Source organism: Ictidomys tridecemlineatus, chromosome 4 (assembly GCF_052094955.1).
Source record: "Ictidomys tridecemlineatus isolate mIctTri1 chromosome 4, mIctTri1.hap1, whole genome shotgun sequence".
NCBI lineage: Eukaryota > Metazoa > Chordata > Mammalia > Rodentia > Sciuridae > Ictidomys > Ictidomys tridecemlineatus.
Genome location: NC_135480.1, coordinates 107,702,328 through 107,723,749, shown reverse-complemented (window position 1 = coordinate 107,723,749; position 21,422 = coordinate 107,702,328). Strand labels below are relative to the sequence as shown.

At 38.0% G+C, this 21,422-nt stretch overlaps 1 pseudogene; it reads right to left on the bottom strand.

Annotated features, from left to right (window-relative positions):
• Positions 1-2,891: 2,891 nt before the first annotated feature.
• Positions 2,892-21,422, bottom strand: part of LOC101977973 (olfactory receptor 8B8-like) — a 28,683-nt pseudogene continuing 10,152 nt past the window's right edge.

Here is a 21,422-nt window from a genome sequence, read left to right as displayed (position 1 = left end):
AAAGGGCATCTAGGTTGGTTCCACAGTTTAGCTATTGTGAATTGTGCTGCTATAATCATTGATGTGCTTGTGTCCCTGTATTATGGTGATTTTAAGACCTTTAGGTATAGACCAAGGAGAGGGATAGCTGGATCAAATGGTGGCTCCATTTCCAGATTTCCAAGGAATCTCCACACTGCTTTCCATATTGGTTGCACCAATTTGCAGTCTCACCAGAAATTTATGAGTGATTTATTTCATTTTGTTGCATATGAATTTCCAGTTTCCCCAGCACCATTTGTTGAAGAGGCTATCTTTTCTCCAATGCATGTTTTGGCACCTTTGTCTAATGTAAGATAATTGTAATTTTTGGGGTTAGTCTCTGTGTCCTCTATTCTTTACCATTGGTCTACCAATCAGTTTTGGTGCCAATACCATGCTGTTTTTGTTACTATTGCTCTGTACTATAGTTTAAGATCTGGTATAGTGATGCCACCTGCTTCACTCTTCCTGCTAAGGATTGCTTTAGCTATTCGGGTCTCTTATTTTTCCAGATGTATTTCATGATTCTTTTTCTATTTCTATTAGGAATGTCATTGGGATTTTGATCGGAATTGCATTAAATCTGTATAGTGCTTTTGGTAGTATGATCATTTTGATAATATTAATTATGTCTATCCAAAAGCAAGGTAGATTTTTGCATCTTCTAAGGCCTTCTCTGATTTCTTTCTTTAGGGTTCTGTAGTTTTTGTTGTATACATCTTTCATGTCTTTCATTAAGTTGATTCCCAAGTATTTTATTTTATTTATTTTTTGAGGCTATTGTAAATGGAGTGGTTTTTCTCATATCCTTCCCAGAGGATTTGTCACTGATATACATAAATGCTTTTGATTTATGGGTGTTGATTTTATAACCTGTTACTTTGCTAAATTTATTTACTAATTCTAGAAGTTTTCTGATGGAGCTTTTTGAATCTTCTAGGTATAGAATCATATTGTCAGAAAATCGTTCTAATTTAAGTTCACCTTTTCCTATGCATAGCCCTTTGATTTCTTCTGTCTGTCTAATTGCTTTGGCCAGTGTTTCAAGAACTATGTTGAATAGAAGTGGTAAAAGAGGGCATCCCTGTTTTGTTTCAGTTTTTAGAGGGAATACCTTTAATTTTCTCCATTTAGAATGATGTTGGCCTGGGGCTTAGCGTAGACAGCCTTTACAATGTTGAGATATATTCCTGTTATCTCTAGTTTTTCTAGTGTTTTGAACATAAAGGGGTGCTGTATTTTGTCAAATGCTTTTTCTGCATCTATTGAGATGATCATGTGATTTTTATCTTTTAATCTATTGATGTGCCTGGTTTTGGGATCAGGGTGGCCTCATAGAATGAGTTTGGAAGTGCTGATCATTGGCCTCATAGAATGAGTTTGGAAGTGCTGTCTATTTTTCTACTTCCTGAAATAAATTGAAGAGTATTAGTATTATTTCTTCTTTAAAGGTCTTGTAGAACTCTGTTGTGTATCCATCCGGTCCTGGGCTTTTCTTGGTTGGTAAGCTTCTGATAGCGTCTTCTATTTTATCACTTGAAATTGGTCTGTTTAAATTGTGTATATCATTCTGATTTAATCTGGGTTAATTGTATGACTTAAGAAATTTGTCAATGCTTTTAATGTCTTCTATTTTATTGGAGTATAAGTTTTCAAAATAATTTCTCGTTATCCTTTGTATTTCTATAGTGTCTTTTGTGATATTACTTTTTTCATCATGTATGCTGGTAATTTGAATTTTCTCTCTCCTTCTCTTCATCAGCATAGCTAAAGGTCAATTATATTTATTTTTTTAAAGAACCAACTTTCTGTTTTATCAATTTTTTCCATTGTTTCTTTTGTTTTGATTTCATTGATTTCAGCTCTAATTTTAATTATTTCTTGCCTTTTACTGCTTTTGCTGCTGATTTGTTCTTCTTTTTCTAGGGCTTTGAGATGTAATGTGAGGTTATTTATTTCTTGGATTTTTTTTCTTTTAAGGAATGAACTTCATGCAATGAACTTTACTCTTAGTACTGATTTCATAGTGTCTCAGAGATTTCTGTCTGTGTTCTGTCTGTGTTCTCATTTAACTCTAAGAATTTTTAAATCTCCTTCTGATGTCTTCTGCAACCCATTATTGTTCATTCAGTAGCATATAGTTTAGTCTCCAAGTGTTGGAAAATTTTTATTTTTTGTTGTTGTTGATTTCCAATTTCATTCCATTATGATCTGATAAAATGCATGGTAGTATCTCTACTTTTTTGTATTTGCTAATAGTTTTTTTGTTGCATAGTATATGGTCTATTAAAGAGAAGGATCTCTGTGCTGCTGAGAAGAAAGTGTATCTGCCTGATGCAGGTTGAAATATTCTATATATCAGTTAAGTCTAAGTTTTTGATTGTATTATTGAACACTATAGTTTCTTTATTCAACTTAAGTTTGGAGGATCTATCCAGTGGTGAGAGAGGGGTGTTAACTTCACCCAAGATTATTGTGTTGTGGTCAATTTAACTCTTGAACTTGAGAAGAATTTGTTTGATGAACATAGCTGCACCATTGTTTGAGGCACATATATTTATGATTGTTATGTCTTGTTGGTGTATGGTTCCCTTGGGCAGTATGTAATGTTCATCTTTATCCCTTTTGATTAACTTTGGCTTGAAGTCTACTTTATTTGATAGGAGGATGGAAACCCCTGCTTGCTTCCGCAGTCCATGTGAGTGGTATGATTTTTCCTAACCTTTCACCTTCAGTCTGTGTATGTCTTTTTCTATTAGATGAGTCTCCTGGAGGCAGCATATTGTTGGTCTTTTTAAAAAAATCCAGTCTGATAGCCTATGTCAGAAACTAAGGCATCCCCAGTGGTTCTTCTCTGTTTGTGATTCTCTTCAGAGCAAATTTGTCTTCCTTGTTCTGAGGCTATAGATGAGGGGATTCAACAAGGGAACCCCCAAAGTATAAAATACTGAGAAATATTTCCCCTGGCCCACAGATCCAGGAGATGATGGTTTGACATATATGAGCAGTGCAGATTCATAGATGAAGCCAGCAGTTACTATGTGAGAACCACAAATGCTCATGGCCTTGAAGAAACCCTTAGCTGAGGACATGAATGATGTTATAAAGAATCAAAGCATATGAGATTAAGATAATGAAGCTAGATATCCTCCAAAATATCACTTCATCTAAATGAGAATCTATTTCCTGCCCCTTGGTTCTGGAAAACTTTATTAGTAGCACAGAGAATTATGTTGCCCTTTGTGATTTCCTCAGTTGGATGAGCCACTTGAGAGAAGAAATTACTGAGTCTCTATTTCCACCCTGAATAACAGAACATTGGATCTTTTGAGAATCAAAGTTCTATTCAACTTATAACTTCCTACCAGTAATTCCTGATATCTAGGGCAAAGTATTGGGTGACTCCCAGAGGCCTCCTCCTTGTCATGCCTTGCTCAGCTCTTCAAGAAGAAGGCCCAAGGCATAGGACTTGCTATTCCTATTCCTTTCCTACAAGCCTCTAGGATTGTGTTAATAATCATTGGGTCATAACTTTAACACTCAACATGCTTGGGCAGTTCATCTTAAGAGATGTTGCAGCATCTGAAAGAATAAAAGTAGGCTTTCAAGTCTGCATGAGTTTAAATAGACTTTTCAACTCAATGACTCTAAAACTTTTGACAAGTGATAAAACTTCACTGTTCCTTGTTTATATTTGTTTCTACATATACATGTGCATATTTACAAAATGAGGCTCACAAATGACCTACCTAATTGAGTTGTGGGAATTAAGTTAGATAATCATATCAGATCCATGTCTACATGTAAAAAATGACTGATAGATGATATTACCTTTAATCCCTTCCCTTGTTCTACATAAATATTCATTATAAATTAGGGTTTCTCAACCCTGACACTGTTGACTGATTAGGTGGGTTTTGTTGTGGGGCTAATTTTGTATAGTGCAGAATGCTGAGAGCCATTCCCATGTGGGAATGACGCATCGTAATCCTTGCCAGCGTACCCCATGTTAAATGGACTTGCCTTGGAAATTTGCTGCGACCTTGCTTGTGTGTTTGAGAAAGGTGACCCTGCTCAATCACCAGGGTGGATCCAGAATTAGGGTGTATCTTGCAGGAAGTATCCCCGTCCTTGGGTTTAGGGCGTGACAATAGGAGTTTTAGGGAAGTTGGAGGTTGAAGATTATTCCTGCTGGGAGTAGGGCGTGCCTGCTGCCTGAGTTCCCGCTGAGTTCTCTTGGAGAGAAAGTATTTAGGACTTGAATTGTGCGGGAGATTGGGATTGCCCCTGTACCTGCGTGGAGGTGGTGTGAGATGGGGAATAAAGAATTGCTGTTTGAACCTACAAAGCTGTGTGGTGGCTCATGATTCTGTGCCAAGCCGAGACATTGGCATCTGGCAGTAGAATGCACATAATTCCTGGCTATTGCCCATTAGATGATAGTACTATCCTGTCCCAACTCCCACATCTTTTAAAGAAAATAACTAGTTGTGATCATCAAAAATTTCCCCAGATATTACAAAATGTCCCCTTGATAATTTTGGAACTCAGAGAATGATTTCCAATATATAGCACTTTGGCATACTGGGTATTTGAACTGAAGGACATTGGAAGGGCTCAGAAAGAAGTCTCTTCCTGACTGTCTCCCATATTTTTTCCTTCTGTTCTCCTTGATTCCCCAAAGCAGACCACAGAAACTAAGAATTCCTCTTCTTAAATGCATGCCATAGAAACTAGAGCCCCTCTTTCCCAAGGCCAATCATGAGACTTAGAAACGTATTCAAACCTTTTCTCATCCTTCTGTATAAGAAGTGGACACAAAGAAATCCCCTGACCTTTCTGTTCAGATAGTAGATCATAAGACTCTCATTCTAAAAGACATTATCTCTCTCATAGCCAAGAGGAAGGAATGCCACAGAGTGAAGCAAAGAAGAAACAGCACAGACAAGATTTGTGAGTTTCCTTTTTCAACCCAGTATATTAGATGGTCTATTTTTGTCCAATCTCATTAATTTTATATGATTGCCCATTTTTAAAAAAATTATTTATTCTAATTTGTTATACATGACAGCAGAATGCATTTCAATTCATTGTACACATTTAGAGCACAATTTTTCATGTCTCTGGTTGTTTACAAAGTAGAGTTACACCATTTGTGTATTCATAAGGCAATGATTTCCATCTCATTCCACCATCTTTCCTACCCTTACACCCGCTCCATTCTTCTTCTTCCCCTTTCCCCTATCTAAAGTTTGTCTATTCTTAACATGGTCCTCTGACATTGCCATTATGAATCAGCATCCACATATCAGAGAGAACATTCAGTCTTTGGTTTTTGGGGATTGGCTTATTCACTTAGCATTATATACTCCAACTCCATCCATTTACCAGCAAATCCCATGATTTTATTCTCTTTTAATGCTGAGTAATATTCCATTATGTATATATACTACAGTTTCTTTATCCATTCATCTACTGAAGGGCATCTAGGTTGGTTCTACAATTTAGCTATTGCATATTGTGCTGCTATAAATATTGATGTGGTTGTGTTCCTGTAGGATGCTGTTTTTAAATCCTTTGCATATAAAGCAAGGAGTGGGATAGCTGGGTCAAATGGTGGCTCCATTCAAAAGTTTCTATGGAATCTCTGTAGTGCTTTCCAGAGTGGTTGCACCAATTTGCAATCCCAGCAGCAATGTCAGAGTGTGCCTTTTCCTCCATATCCTCTCCAACACTTATTGTTCTTTGTATTCTTGATAGCTGATATTTTGACTGAAGTGAGATGAAATTTTAGAGTAGTTTTGATTTGCATTTCTCTAATTTCTAGAGATCTTGAACATTTTTTCATATATGTGTTGATTAATTATATATCATCTTCTGAGAAGTGTCTGTTAAGGTCCTTGGCCCATTTATCAATTGGGTTTTTTTTGGGGGGTGTTGAGTTTTTGAGTTCTTTATATACTCTAGAGATTAGTGTTCTATCTGATGTGTGAGGGGTAAAAATTTGCTACCACTTCTGTACACTCTCTATTTACCTCACAGATTGTTTCTTTTGCTGAGAAGAAACTTTAGTTTGAATCCATCCCATTTATTGATTCTTGATTTTAATTCTTGTGCTATAGGAGTCTTATTAAGGAACTCAGGACCTAATTTGACATGATGGAGATTTGGGCATACTTTTTCTTCTCTTCAGTGCAGGGTGTATGGTTTAATTCCTAGGTCCTTGATCCACTTTGAATTGAGTTTTGTGCATAATGAGAGATAGGGGCTTAATTTCATTTTGTTGTATGTGGATTTCCAGTTTCCCCAGCACCATTTGTTGAAAAGGCTTGCATTTCTGCAATATATGTTTTTGGCACCTTTGTCTAATATGAGATAACTGTATTTATTTGGGTTTGTCTATGTGACCTCTATTTGGACCTTTGGTTTACAAGTCTATACTATGCCATTTTTGTTTCTATAGATTTGTACTGTAATTTTTTTTTATTGTTGGTCGTTCAAAACATTACACAGTTCTTAATACATCATCTTTCACAGTTTGATTCAAGTGGGTTATGAACTCCCAACTTTACCCCGTATACAAATTGCTGTATCACATCAGTTACCCTTCCATTGATTGACATATTGCCTTTCTAGTGTCTGATGTATTCTGCTGTCTGTCCTATTCTCTACTATCCCCCCTCCCCTCCCATCCCCTCCCCTTTTCTCATCCCTGTTTAATGTAAATCTTCTTCTCAAGCTCTTCGTCCTTACCCTGTCCTTGTTTACTCCCCTTATATCAAAGGGGTCATTTGGTATTTGTTTTTTAACGATTGACTAGCTTCACTTAGCATAATCTGCTCTAATGCCATCCATTTCCCTCCAAATTCTATGATTTTGTCGTTCCTTAATGCAGAGTAATACTCCATTGTGTATAAATGCCACATTTTTTTTATCCATTCATCTATTGAAGGGCATCTAGGCTGATTCCATAATCTTGCTATAGTGAATTGTGCTGCTATGAACATCGTTGTAGCAGTGTCTCTGTAACATGCTCTTATTAGGTCTTTTTTTTTTGAATTTTAATGGTTTATTTGATACTAAAAGTCATAATCTTTTCAATTTTCTGACAATGATCTGTCACCACAGAAAGGTCAGCATTTGGAACCTTTTATCTTGAATTTCATTAATTCTTGTGAATCTCCAAAACCTAAACCAAGTAGACCCGAACTGACCATTCTCAGCCCTACTTCAGAAAACAACAAGAAGGTATTTATATTGTGTTAAAGAACTGTTTAGTTGTGTCGCCAAGTCCATAATTGATGCGGGAGGGGACTATACAGTAGTGTGGCTACATAGAAGGATGATCATGGGGTTGTTACTTTACTAGCCTTAGTTCTTTTATCAATTTTGAAAATTCTCAGCTATTATCTCCATAGATATTGCCTTTTCCATAAGAGTCCCTCTCGATTTCCTTTTGGAACACTGATTTAATTCTCATTCTATTTTCCCTATCTTTTAATCTCTTTCTCTCATATTTACTGTCTCCCTTGTTTCCATGACTTTCTGGTTTATCTATATTTTCTGATCAGTCTCCAGCTATGTGTGTTCAGTGATGTCTGATACACTGTTTAAACTATCCAAACTAAAAAAAATTGTTGTTATTATGCTTTTATGCTTTTTTTTAATAATGAAAAAAATTTCCCCCAAGTCTATTATCTTTCTTTTTTCTTTTTTTGGAATTGAACATAAGAGCGCTCTACCACTGATCTATATCCCAGCCATTATATTTTTTTATTTCTTTTGGTGCCGGAGATTGAACCCAGGGGCACTCAACATCCCCAGCCACATCCCCAGCTCTCTTTTGTATTTTATTTAGAGACAGGGTCTCATTGAATTGCTTAGCACTTCACTGTTGCTGAGGCTGGCTTTGAATTTACAGTCCTCCTTTCTCAGCCTCCCAAGCTTCTGAGAATACAGACATGTGCCACCATGCCTGGTACATTTTATTTTTTATTTTGAGATAGGCTGTCACTAAGGTGGGCCTCAAACTTGAGATCCTCCTGCCTCAGCCTCCTGAGTAGCTGGGATTATAGAGGTATACTATCTCACTTGGATTCTACTATCTTTTTAAATAATGGTTTACTCTTATCTGCAGATAATTTCAAGCAAAACAGGAATTGGATCTAATCTCCTGCATTTTAAAACTCTGCTTAGTTTTAAAGGTTCTTGAGTAATAAGTGCATACATAGCACAGGACCACAGGGTGGGGAAGACCAGAGAAGGTAAACCTCTCTAATGACCTGGAGAATATAGTGGCTAAATACTTTTGGCCCATGTTAAGTTCATTTGTGGATTTTGCTTTGTCTGTGTCAATGTACATTTTGCTTTCTTCAGTTGTTCCTTTGTATCTATCTTTATGGAACATAAAAACTGTACTAAACATCATTATAAAGTAAATTTTCAGACCTACTGTACTATTACTATTTTCTAATGAAGATGTTCAAGAGGAGAAATTTAGTTATAAGCCTTAATATTTTCCTCCCCTTTCCTTTTTTTTTTATTGGTTGTTCAAAACATCACAGAGCTCAAGACATATCATCTTTCATACATTCGACTCAATTGGGTTTTGAACTCCCCAAATACATAATACAGACTCACTTCTGTTACATACTCACATTTTTACATAATGGCATATTAGTGACTGTTGTATTCTGCTACCTTTCCTATCCCCTACTATCCCCCCTCCCCTCCCCTCCCCTCCCAACATCCCTCTCTACCTCCTCTGCTGTTGTTCAATTCTCTCCCCTTTTTTTCCCCCCACCCCCTTGCCCCTCATAACCTCTTATTATTTTGTGTATCACTGAAGGTCTCCTACCATTTCCATATGTTTTCCCTTCTCTCTTCCTTTCTCTCCCCCCATTCGTCTTAGTTTACTGTTAGTCTTTTCCTCATGCTCTTCCTTCCTGTTCTATTCTTAGTGGCTCTCTTTATATCAAAGAAGACATTTGACATTTGTTTTTTAGGGCTTGGCTAGCTTCACTTAGCATAATCTGCTCTAATGGCATCCATTTCCCTGCAAATTCTATGATTTTGTCGTTTCTTAGTGCTGCATAATACTCCATTGTGTATAGCTGCCACAATTTTTTTATCCACTCATCTATTGAAGGGCATCTAGGTTGGTTCCACAGTCTAGCTATTGTGAATTGTGCTGCTATAATCATTGATGTGGCCGTATCCGTATAGTGTGCTCTTTTAAGGTCCTCAGGGAATAGTCCAAGAAGGGCAATAGCTGGGTCAAATGGTGGATCCATTCCCAGCTTTCCCAGGAATCTCCATACTGCTTTCCAAATTGGCCTCACCATTTTGCAGTCCCACCAGCAGTGAACAAGTGTGCCCTTTTCCCCACATCCTCGCCAACACTTATTGTTGTTTGACTTCATAATGGCTGCCAATCTTACAGGAGTGAAATGGTATCTTAGGGTGGTTTTGATTTGCATTTCTCTGACTGCTAGAGATGTTGAGCATTTTCTCATGTGCTTGTGGATTGATTGTATGTCCTCCTCTGAGAAGTGTCTGTTCAGGTCCTTGGCCCATTTGTTGATTGGATTATTTGTTATCTTATTGTTTAATTTTTTGAGTTCTTTGTACATTCTGGATATTAGGGCTCTGTCTGAGGTGTGAGGGGTAAAAATTTGTTCCCAGGATGTAGGCTCTCTATTTACCTCTTTTACTGTTTCTCTTGCTGAGAAAAAACTTTTTAGTTTAAGTAGGTCCCATTTGTTTATTCTTGTCATTAACTCTTGGGCTACGGGCGTTCTATTAAGGAATTTGGAGCCCGACCCCACAATATGTAGATCGTAGCCAACTTTTCCTTCTATCAGACGCAGTGTCTCTGTTTTTATATCTAGCTCCTTGATCCATTTTGAGTTAACTTTTGTGGCTGGCGAGAGAAAGGGATTCAATTTCATTTTGTTGCATATGGATTTCCAATTTTCCCAGCACCATTTGTTGAAGATGCTATCCTTCCTCCATTGCATGTTTTTAGCCCCTTTATCAAATATAAGATAGTTGTAACTTTGTGGATTAGTCTCTGTGTCCTCTATTCTGTACCATTGGTCCACCTGCCTGTTTTGGTACCAGTACCATGCTGTTTTTGTTACTATTGCTTTGTAGTACAGTTTGAGCTCTGGTATCGCTATACCTCCAGATTCACACTTCCTGCTTAGAATTGCTTTTGCTATTCTGGGTCTTTTGTTTTTCCATATGAATTTCATGATTGCTTTATCTATTTCTACAAGAAATGTCTTTGGGATTCTGATTGGCATCGCATTAAACCTGTAGAGAACTTTGGGTAATATCGCCATTTTGATGATGTTAGTTCTGCCTATCCATGAACAGGGTACATTTTTCCATCTTCTGAGATCTTCTTCTATCTCTCTCTTTAAGGTTCTGTAGTTTTCATTGTATAAATCTTTCACCTCTTTTGTTAGGTTGATTCCCAAGTATCTTATTTTTTTTGAGGATATTGTGAATGGAGTGGTTTTCCTTATTTCCATTTCAGAGGTTTTGTTGCTGATATACAGGAATGCCTTTGATTTGTGCGTGTTGATTTTATATCCTGCCACTTTGCTGAATTCATTTATTAACTCTAGCAGCTTCTTTGTAGATCCTTTTGGGTCTGTTAAGTAAATTATCATGTCATCTGCAAATAGCGATAATTTAATTTCTTCTTTTCCTATTTTTATGCCTTTAATTTCTTTTGTCTGTCTAATTGCTCTGGCTAGTACTTCGAGAACTAAATTGAATAGAAGTGGTGATAGAGGACATCCCTGTCTTGTTCCAGATTTTAGAGGGAATGCCTTCAGTTTTTCTCCGTTTAGGATGATGCTAGCCTGAGGTTTAGCATATATAGCTTTTACAATGTTGAGGTAAGTTCCTGATATCCCTAGTTTTTCTAATGTTTTGAACATAAAGGGATGTTGTATTTTGTCAAATGCTTTTTCTGCATCTATCGAGATGATCATATGGTTCTTGTCTTTAAGCCTATTGATGTGGTGAATAGCATGTATTGATTTCCGTATATTGAACCAGCCTTGCATCCCAGGGATCTTATTAGGTCTTTAGGGAATAGACCGAGAAGGGGAATAGCTGGGTCAAATGGTGGTTCCATTCCCAGCTTTCCAAGAAATCTCCATACTGCTTTCCAAATTGGCTGCACCAATTTGCAGTCCCACCAGCAATGAACAAGAGTGCCCTTTTCCCCGCATCCTCTCCAGCACTTATTGTTGTTTGACTTCCTAATGGCTGCCAATCTTACTGGAGTGAGGTGGTATCTTAGGGTAGTTTTGATTTGCATTTCTCTAACTGCTAGCGATGGTGAGCATTTTTTCATGTACTTATTGATTGATTGTATGTCCTCCTCTGAGAACTGTCTGTTCAGGTCCTTGGCCCATTTATTGATTGGGTTATTTGTTATCTTATTGTCTAATTTTTTGAGTTCTTTGTATATTCTGGTTATTAGGGCTCTATCTGAAGTGTGTGGATTAAAGATTTGTTCCCAGGATGTAGGCTCCCTGTTTATCTCTCTTATTGTTTCTTTTGCTGAGAAAAAACTTTTTAGTTTGAGTAAGTCCCATTTGTTGATTCTAGTTGTTAACTCTTGTGCTATGGGTGTCCTATTGAGGAATTTGGGGCCCGATCCCACAGTATGTAGATCATAACCAACTTTTTCTTCTATCAGATGCCGTGTCTCTGATTTAATATCAAGCTCCTTAATCCATTTTGAGTTAACTTTTGTGCATGGCGAGAGATAGGGGTTCAGATTCATTTTGATGCAAATGGATTTCCAGTTTTCCCAGCACCATTTGTTGAAGATGCTATCCTTCCTCCATTGCATGCTTTTAGCCCCTTTATCAAATATAAGATAGTTGTAGTTTTGTGGATTGGTTTCTGTGTCCTCTATTCTGTACCATTGGTCCACCCGCCTGTTTTGGTACCAGTACCATGCTGTTTTTGTTACTATTGCTCTGTAGTATAGTTTGAAGTCTGGTATCGCTATACCGCCTGATTCACACTTCCTGCTTAGCATTGTTTTTGCTATTCTGGGTCTTTTATTATTCCATATGAATTTCATGATTCTTTTATCTATTTCTACAAGAAATTCCATTGGGATTTTGATTGGCATTGCATTGAACTTATAGAGAACTTTTGGTAATATCGCCATTTTGATGATGTTAGTTCTACCTATCCATGAGCAGGGTATATTTTTCCATCTTCTAAGGTCTTCTTCTATATCTTTCTTTAGGGTTCTATAATTTTCATTATATAAATCTTTCACCTCTTTTGTTAGGTTGATTCCCAAGTATTTTATTTTTTGGGGGGATATTGTGAATGGAGTAGTTGTCCTCATTTCCGTTTCAGAGGATTTGTCACTGATATACAGGAATGCCTTTGATTTATGCGTGTTGATCTTATATCCTGCCACTTTGCTGAATTCATTTATTAGCTCTAATAGCTTCTTTGTAGACCCTTTTGGGTCTGCTAGGTATAGTATCATATCATCTGCAAATAGTGATAATTTAAGTTCTTCTTTTCCTATTTTTATGCCTTTAATTTGTTTCGTCTGTCTAATTGCTCTGGCCAGTGTTTCGAGGACTATGTTGAACAGAAGTGGTGAGAGAGGGCATCCCTGTCTTGTACCAGATCTTAGAGGGAATGCCTTCAATTTTTCTCCATTCAGAATGATGCTGGCCTGTGGCTTATCGTAGATTTCTTTTACAATGTTGAGGTATGTTCCAGTTATCCCTAATTTTTCTAGAGTTTTGAACATAAAGGGATGCTGTACTTTGTCGAATGCTTTTTCTGCATCTATCGAGATGATCATATGGTTCTTATTTTTAAGTCTATTGATGTGGTGAATAACATTTATTGATTTCCGTATATTGAACCAGCCTTGCATCCCAGGGATGAATCCTACTTGATCATGATGTATAATTTTTTTGATATGTATTTGAATCCGATTCGCCAGAATTTTATTGAGGATTTTTGCGTCAAGGTTCATTAGAGATATTGGTCTGTAGTTTTCTTTCTTTGAAGTGTCTTTGTCTGGTTTCGGAATCAGGGTGATGTTGGCCTCGTAGAATGAATTTGGAAATTCTCCCTCTTTTTCTATTTCCTGAAATAGCTTGAAAAGTATTGGTGTTAGTTCCTCTTTAAAGGTTTTGTAAAACTCTGCTGTATACCCATCCGGTCCTGGGCTTTTCTTAGTTGGTAATCTTTTGATGGTTTCTTCTATTTTCTCTATTGTTATTGGTCTGTTTAGGTTGTCTATATCCTCCTGACTCAATCTGGGCAGGTCATAAGACTTAAGGAATTTATCTATGCCTTCACTATCTTCTATTTTATTGGAGTATAAGGATTCAAAATAATTTCTGATTATCTTCTGTATTTCTGAAGTGTCTGTTGTGATATTACCTTTTTCATCCCGTATGTTAGTAATTTGAGTTCTCTCTCTTCTTCTCTTCGTTAGCATGGCTAAGGGTCTGTCAATTTTATTTATTTTTTCAAAGAACCAACTTTTAGTCTTGTCAATTTTTTCAATTGTTTCTTTTGTTTCAATTTCATTTATTTCAGCTCTGATTTTAATTATTTCTTGCCTTCTACTTCTTTTGCTGTTGTTTTGCTCTTCTTTTTCTAGGATTTTGAGATGAAGTATGAGATCATTTATTTGTTGGCTTTTTCTTTTTTTGAGGAATGAACTCCAAGCAATGAATTTTCCTCTTAGAACTGCTTTCAATGTGTCCCATAGATTCCGATATGTTGTGTCTGTGTTTTCATTTAACTCTAGGAATTTTTTAATTTCCTCCTTGATGTCTTCTAAAACCCATTGATCATTCAGCAACCTATTGTTCATTCTCCAAGTGATGCTTGATTTTTCCTTCCTTCTTTTATCATTGATTTTCAGTTTTATTCCATTATGATCAGATAAGATGCATGGTATTATCTCTACCCCTTTATATTGTCTAAGAGTTGCCCTGTGACATAATATATGGTCTATTTTTGAGAAGGTTCCATGTGCTGCTGAGAAAAAAGTGTAACTACTTGATTTTGGGTGGTATAGTCTATATATGTCAATTAAGTCTAGGTTGTTAATTGTGTTATTGAGTTCTATAGTTTCTTTATTTAACTTTTGTTTGTAAGATCTGTCTAGTGGTGAGAGAGGTGTGTTGAAGTCTCCCATGATTATTGTATGGTGGTCTATTAGACTCTTGAACTTGAGGAGAGTTTGCTTGATGAACACAGCTGCACCATTATTTGGGGCATATATATTTATGATTGTTATGTCTTGTTGGTGTATGGTTCCCTTGAGCAGTATGAAGTGTCCTTCTTTATCCCTTTTGATTAACTTTGGCTTGAAATCTATTTTATTAGATATGAGTATGGACACTCCTGCTTGTTTCCGCATTCCATATGAGTGGTATTTTTCCCAACCTTTCACCTTCAGTCTATGAATATCTTTTTCTATCAGATGCGTCTCCTGTAGGCAGCATATTGTTGGGTCTTCTTTTGTGATCCATTCTACTAGCCTGTGTCTCTTAATTGGTGAATTTAAGCCATTAACATTTAGGGTTATTATTGAGATATGATTTGTTCTTCTAGCCATATTTGTTTATTGATGTTTCTAAACCTGATTTGTTATCCTCTTTGACTATTTTCCCCCCTTTACTGTCCTATCTCCCATTGTTGGTTTTCAATGTTATTTTCCATTTCCTCTTCCTGTAATGTTTTGCCAAGGATTTTTTGAAGAGATGGTTTTCTAGCTGCGAATTCTTTTAACTTTTGTTTATCATGGAAGGTTTTAATTTCATCTTCTATCCTGAAGCTTAATTTCGCCGGATACACGATTCTTGGTTGGAACCCATTTTCTTTCAGTGTTTGAAATATGTTATTCCAGGATCTTCTAGCTTTCAGGGTCTGTGTTGGGAGATCAGCTGTTATCCTGATTGGTTTGCCCCTAAATGTAATCTGCTTTCTTTCTCTTGCAGCTTTTAAAATTCTCTCCTTATTCTGTATGTTGGACATCTTCATTATAATGTGTCTAGGTGTGGATCTCTTATGATTTTGCACATTCGGCATCCTGTAGGCTTCTAGGATTTGTGATTCTGTCTCATTCTTCAAGTCTGGGAAGTTTTCTTGTATAATCTCACTGAATAGTCTGTTTATTCCTTTAGTTTGGAGCTCTGTGCCTTCCTGTATCCCAATGACTCTTAAATTTGGTCTTTTGATATTGTCCCATAATTCTTGGATGTTCTGCTCATGGTTTCTTAGCAGACTTGCTGAGCAGGCTATGATCTTTTCCAGTTGAAATACTATGTCTTCATTGTCTGATGTTCTCTCTTCTAAGTGATCTAATCTGCTGGTAGTATTCTCAATTGAGTTTTTAAGTTGGTTTAATGATTCCTGCATTTCTAGGATTTCAATTTGTTTGTTTTTTATTACCTCTATCTCCCTGTGAAATTGATCTTTTACTTCCTGGATTTGTTTGTCAATGTGATCTTTCATTGTCTGATTTTGCTGTCTCATGTCTTCCTTGAGACTCCAGATCATCTGAAGCATATATATCCTGAACTCTTTATCAGACATTCCATCTGTTGCAGCTATTACCTCTTCGAAAGTTGAGTTGACCTGCATTGCTTGTGGTCCTTTCTTTCCTTGTCTTTTCATGCTGCTCATGTTTCTTTCTGCTTGGTGAAACTGTTGTGATTATGAGTTTTTCCCCCTAATTATTTATATTGCTCTTGTATAGTTGAAAAATCTCCCTTGCAGGGCGGGTAGTAGCTGTGCTCCTTCTCTAGTTGGGGTGATCTCAATACCGCGCTGGCAGGCTGCTAGGCCTGCTGTGCCGGTTGTTCGCAGGTCTGCCCACCCTGCGGGAGCGGGTGGCGGCACTGCTCTGTCCCCCCTCCAATTGTGGCGATATGACTATCACCCCCTCACTTCGTTGGGCCTGATCCGGATGCGGGCGGCTGCTCTGCTCTGCCCCCCTACTCCAAATGGAGTGGCGTATCTACCATGCTGGCAGGCCTCTAGGCCTGTTCCGTTGGTGGGTCTCAGGTCTGCCTGACTCTGGCAGTAAGGGGAGTTGGGTGTTGAGAGTCCTTTGGTCCTTGTGGTCACACCCACAGAGAGATTTTGAAGTTTCCCGGTTGTTCGCCAGGTGTGTGGGGCTATTAGCAGAGCCCGGAGGGCATGGCCATGTACGGGGCCATGCGGGGATCCTTCTAGCTGAGTCGGGCCACCGGGAGCCACGTGAAGAGCGGGGTAGCTGTGTCTGCGTGGTTAAGATCCGAGCGGGTGGTTTGGCTGTTCGCTGAGCGAGAGCAGGGCCTCCTAGGAGAGCCGATATGGCGGAGGCGTCTGCCGGTTTGGGCTGCCACTCCGCTCCGGGCCGCCGCCGCTTTCAGAAGCTGCTGGTGGTTGCGGGATTGGACCTCTGCGCCCGCCGGGGGGGCCACCTGTAGAGCTGGGAAGCTGCGACCGCGTGGTTAGGGACTGGATGGGTGATGCGGCTGCTCCCAGAGCGAGCACTAGGCCTCCCAGGGGGAGCCCGGATGGCGGAGGCCGAATTCCGGTTCGGGCGGGGCGGGCCAAACCGTTCCGGGTGTCCGCCGCTTGCAAAAACGGCTGCTGTTTACAGAAGATGATTTCTGCACCCGCCGTGGGGCCACCTGTCTATTCGGGTAGCTGTGGCCGCGTGGTTAGGAACCGGGTGGGTGATGAGACTGCTCCCAGAGCGAGCACTAGGCCTCCCAGGGGGAGCCCGGATGGCGGAGGCCGAATTCCGGTTCGGGCGGGGCGGGCCAAGCCGCTCCGGGTGTCCGCCGCTTGCAAAAAACGGCTGCTGTTTACGGAAGATGATTTCTGCACCCGCCGTGGGGCCACCTGTCTATTCGGGTAGCTGTGGCCGCGTGGTTAGGAACCGGGTGGGTGATGCGGCTCCTCCCAGAGCGAGAGCTAAACCTCCCGGGGGAGCCGCTTGCGGGAGCAGCTGATGTCTGTGGGACTAGATTTCTGTGCCCGCGTGGCCGTCCAAAATCCACTTCTCTGGGACAAACTGTCACTTCCAATAAACCTACCAGTTCACGGCAGCTCTCTTCTTCAGGGAATTATGCTAGAAGTTCCTCCGTAGGTAGGCTGCCGCTGTTCCGATGGGTCTTTCTTATCCGGTTAAAGTGGAGACGTTAGAATCGCTGCTTCCTCGCCGGCCGCCATGTTGGGTCCCCTCTTGTACTGTAATTTAAGTTCTGGTATAGTGATGCCACTTCTTCACTCTTTTTGCTAAGAATTGCTTTAGCTATTCTGGGTCTCTTATGTTTCCAGATGAATTTCATGACTGCTTTTTCTATTTCTATGATAAATGTCATTGGGATTTTGACTGGAATTGCATTGAAAATGTATAGTGCTTTTGGTAATATGGTTGACTTCCCATTTTCCCTCAAACCTAACTATAAAAATAGAACTTTTCCCTGTTCTTTGGGTAATGGCTGTTGGTCCTGTATTTGACTAATTAAATCTCTTAATGTTTTCTTTTGTTAATCTGTGTTTTATTGTGAGAGTGTTGGTCATGACCTCTATGATGAGAAAGAAAACAATCACACTTTTCCATCTCTACAATGACAAATTACCCTCTTTGAGAATACTAGTCTATCTGTACAGTCTGGGTGCCTGCTATATCTACCTTACACATAGTTCTATTCAATACCTATTTATATGCCTTTAGCTCATTTTATCCAAGCTGATTATTCAAAGAAAATCTTCTAAAATTCCTGAAGAATATAATCCTAGGTTTCAACATTGTGTGACCTGAGTGAAGGAAGAAGACTAATGGTTATAATATTCATGAGTCAAAACTTCTACCTTCTTGCTTTGTTTTAAATATAATAAACAATTTTTACATGAACATATGGTCTTCTGGTAGAGAAACTCTGTTTTACTTCTTTAATGAATAAAATTTATTCTTTTACTGAATGTAAATAAAGGTAGACATTTGGCTACATGAGGAGATTAAGGGATCTGATGATATAATTTCTTCTAAAAAAAAAAAGATTTTCCCACCTTCATTTCTTCCAAAGATACCTCATAACAGGGAGTTCTGAGGATATGATTGAGGGTACTGTGTAAATCAGAAGTTTCCTTGGTTTTCCATTTCTATCTTAGCGCCAGAAGTTGTGAGAATGCCAAACCAAATATTGTCCACTCATTTACTTTATAACTTCTTAAATTTGGAAATTGTGATTCTCCATGAATTTTTTTTGTTATTATTGTTGTTCTTTGTTTTTTTTTTTTTTACTTTTGAGTTACTGCCATTTTTAATCACTTTTTGCCATGTTAATAAATTTGAAGGGGAATAGAGAAAACATGTCTACATTAATTACTCCACCTTTAACCAGAGTCCTTTGGCTATATCACCAGGACAACTTTGAGCACACTATAACCTGGACACCAACGCTTAATCTCCCATGTCTCAAACACCTCTGGTCTACTCAGAGCAGAAGGTACATGTGGCCTAAAACCCATAGTCTCTCTTGATTTCAGAGTTTTGATTCTTTATTTTATCCAATAACTTTTTTTTATTTGGTTGTTTTGATCAGGAAGTCACTGTGAAAACAAACTAAGTGACACATAAGCCTTGCCCTGGGGCCCCTCAGTCTGACAAGAAAGATGGTCATGGTGCTAAACTCTTTAGATACCATCCTTCATCTCATGCTTACAGTTACCCTCTGAGCCAACCATCCCTGTCTCCCACACAAGGAACCCAGAGCTGGGAGGTATTAACTCATTGTTCCAAGTCATATTTAGACCCAAAAATCCAAAATTGCTTTCTTTAACCACTATAGTATGCAGTACTGTGTTATACAGCACATAAAAAACAAGTTTGTACCATGCGCATTCAGGGATCTTTCAATTTAAGTAATGAATCTAAGTCAAACTTGCTTCTACAAAGCAGCCTATGCCAAAAAGATGTGAGCAACTGATAAATCAAGGATGTAAATGGCTTCCAGTAACATGGGCAGGGTAGAGTCAAGTCATCAGGCTGGCTCTCTCTTCACACTTTTTTTCCTGTTTGGTCCTGCTTGGTTTAAATTTCAGTTGACCATTACCATGTGGTAAAAAGAGAACCAATAAATCCCTACATGTAACTGAAACTTCAGGGGAAAAAAGGAGGGGGGAGAGAGAGAGAGAGATAAAGAGGGAGAATGACTTTTAAAATATTTTTTTAGCAGAAACAAACTATTATCAAATTACTATGTTTAATGACTCCTTGTCATCAGGGTTTTGGCATGAGCTAATTGGACAGGATTATATTATGTGATGTGGGAAGACAGTCTATTTGTATAGAGTATGTTTCCTGTATCAGAAAAAGTCAAGTTAAAAAGAAGAAGTAAATTATACATTTCCAAACAAAGGAATTTAAAATAGAGAAGCAGTTATACAGATATTCAAGGAGAAAAACAAGAAGTTAACAATGAGAAAATACAAAGATATTTAATCTAGAGAAAATAGGTATTATTCCAGGACTGGTGCAAACAGAAAAGAAAGCATGATCAGATTCTAGAATCTAAGAAAAGAAGTTTGATAGATTGGTCCTTGGACTACTAAAGGCTGGAGTGTGCCAGAGCTGGTGCTTGGACTTCTGAAGTAGAGGCCCCACCCAGAGATTGCTGAGACGACCATGGATACTGGCATAAAAAGACACAGAGAGATGGAATGGAAATTAACCCAGAAATTAATCCATATTCATATCGTCAACTGAGTTTTGACAAAGTCATTAAATAAAACTAAAAAGGGAAATGATTCTTTTTTGAGCAAATGGAGATGTATTTGATCAAGTTATATGTATGAAGATTTATTTTTTTAAAGAATTAAAGTAAAATTTAAAAAAGCAATTTTTGTTTGAGAAAGAATCTGTTGTGGTCAAAATGATTAGAGAAAGAAAGGTAGAATAAAAATGAAGATTAAGCAAATTGCAGTTAAAGCAAGTTGTAGGGTTTTTTTGTTTTTTTTTTTGTTGTTTGTTTGTTTTTGTCAATAAACCTTTCTTTTTTTTACTTTTATGTGGTGCTGAGAATCAAACCCAGTGCCTCACTTGTGCTAGGCAAATGCTCTACCACTGAGCCACAACTTCAGCTCCAAGTTATAGGTTTTTGGAAGATGAATCTTGTGAAAGCAATTTTATGTGTCATCAGGTTTGCCAAAAATCATACAGCATTATATATGTAGATTAAGTTTTATATAAAAATATACTAATATAAATCTAAAATATAATCTTCTGTATTAAAAATGATGAGGGTTCCAAGTGTATTTATTTATTCATAATAGAAAATACTGAATTCTTTTTCATTTTTTAGATAACTTAGCTAGGACAGAAAGATTCTGTGTTTTAGCAAGATAATTTTTTGTGCCATCTTTTATTAAGTTCTGATTCTTTAAGAAAAGTGTGTCTTTTCAATCTTGAAAGAACTGTTTTTGTAAAACTGAATAATCTAATTTTCCCTTACAATTTTTTCATTTTGACTAAATAGATAACCAAGATCATTCTAGAATAAGTATCCTAATCTTCTTGATATTTTTAACATGCTTCCAAAAATTAAATTCTAAAATTAAGTTCTTTGACCTAGAACTAGATTTGGGGTGTTCAAAGGCCCATGGAACTCTGAGAGAATTATTAGACTTATGCTTATATAATGTATTATAAATATGTGTTCCAAAAATGTATGAGATTCCTAAAAGTCAGATGCAACTTGATGTTGTGAGACAGCCACGGTCCGTGTGTGAGCTATGAGCATTAGAGCTCATGAGGGGACTGGACTGACGTTGCTGCTCTGACTGGGCTATGTGACATGTGTCCTTTTCCCAGCACCTGAGATGGGTGTGGCCTTCTAAGATGTCAGTCAATCTGCTGACAGCAAGACATCACCAAGCAATCCCCGGAAACCCAATCCCTTGCCTTATTTGGGTTGAAATCTCTCAAATGTCTTCCCCTCAATAAATAGGATGGTTTCAGGTGTGCTCTCTCTCTATATATCTCTCTTTTATTTGCATGCTTCTCTTGCCTCCCTTGTGGGAGCTGGGGCAGCAAAGTTGTCACTGAACCCCAAGAAAAAGGTATTTTCTGTGTTTCTGTGTCTGTGTGATTATTTAGTGCCAGCCCAATTCACCTGGAGGGACTCTTAACTGATTTTGTCTCGTGTTGTGGCATCTTGATATGGTATCAGTCATAACTCTAATAATAAAATTATTGGATTCTACAGGAATAACTAAATTTCAATGTCAATTTTGAATAGTCATCAGATATCAACATGGCTATTCTAAATTTAGCCAATAGTTAAGTTGCTTTACCTAAATTAACATGAATTTCA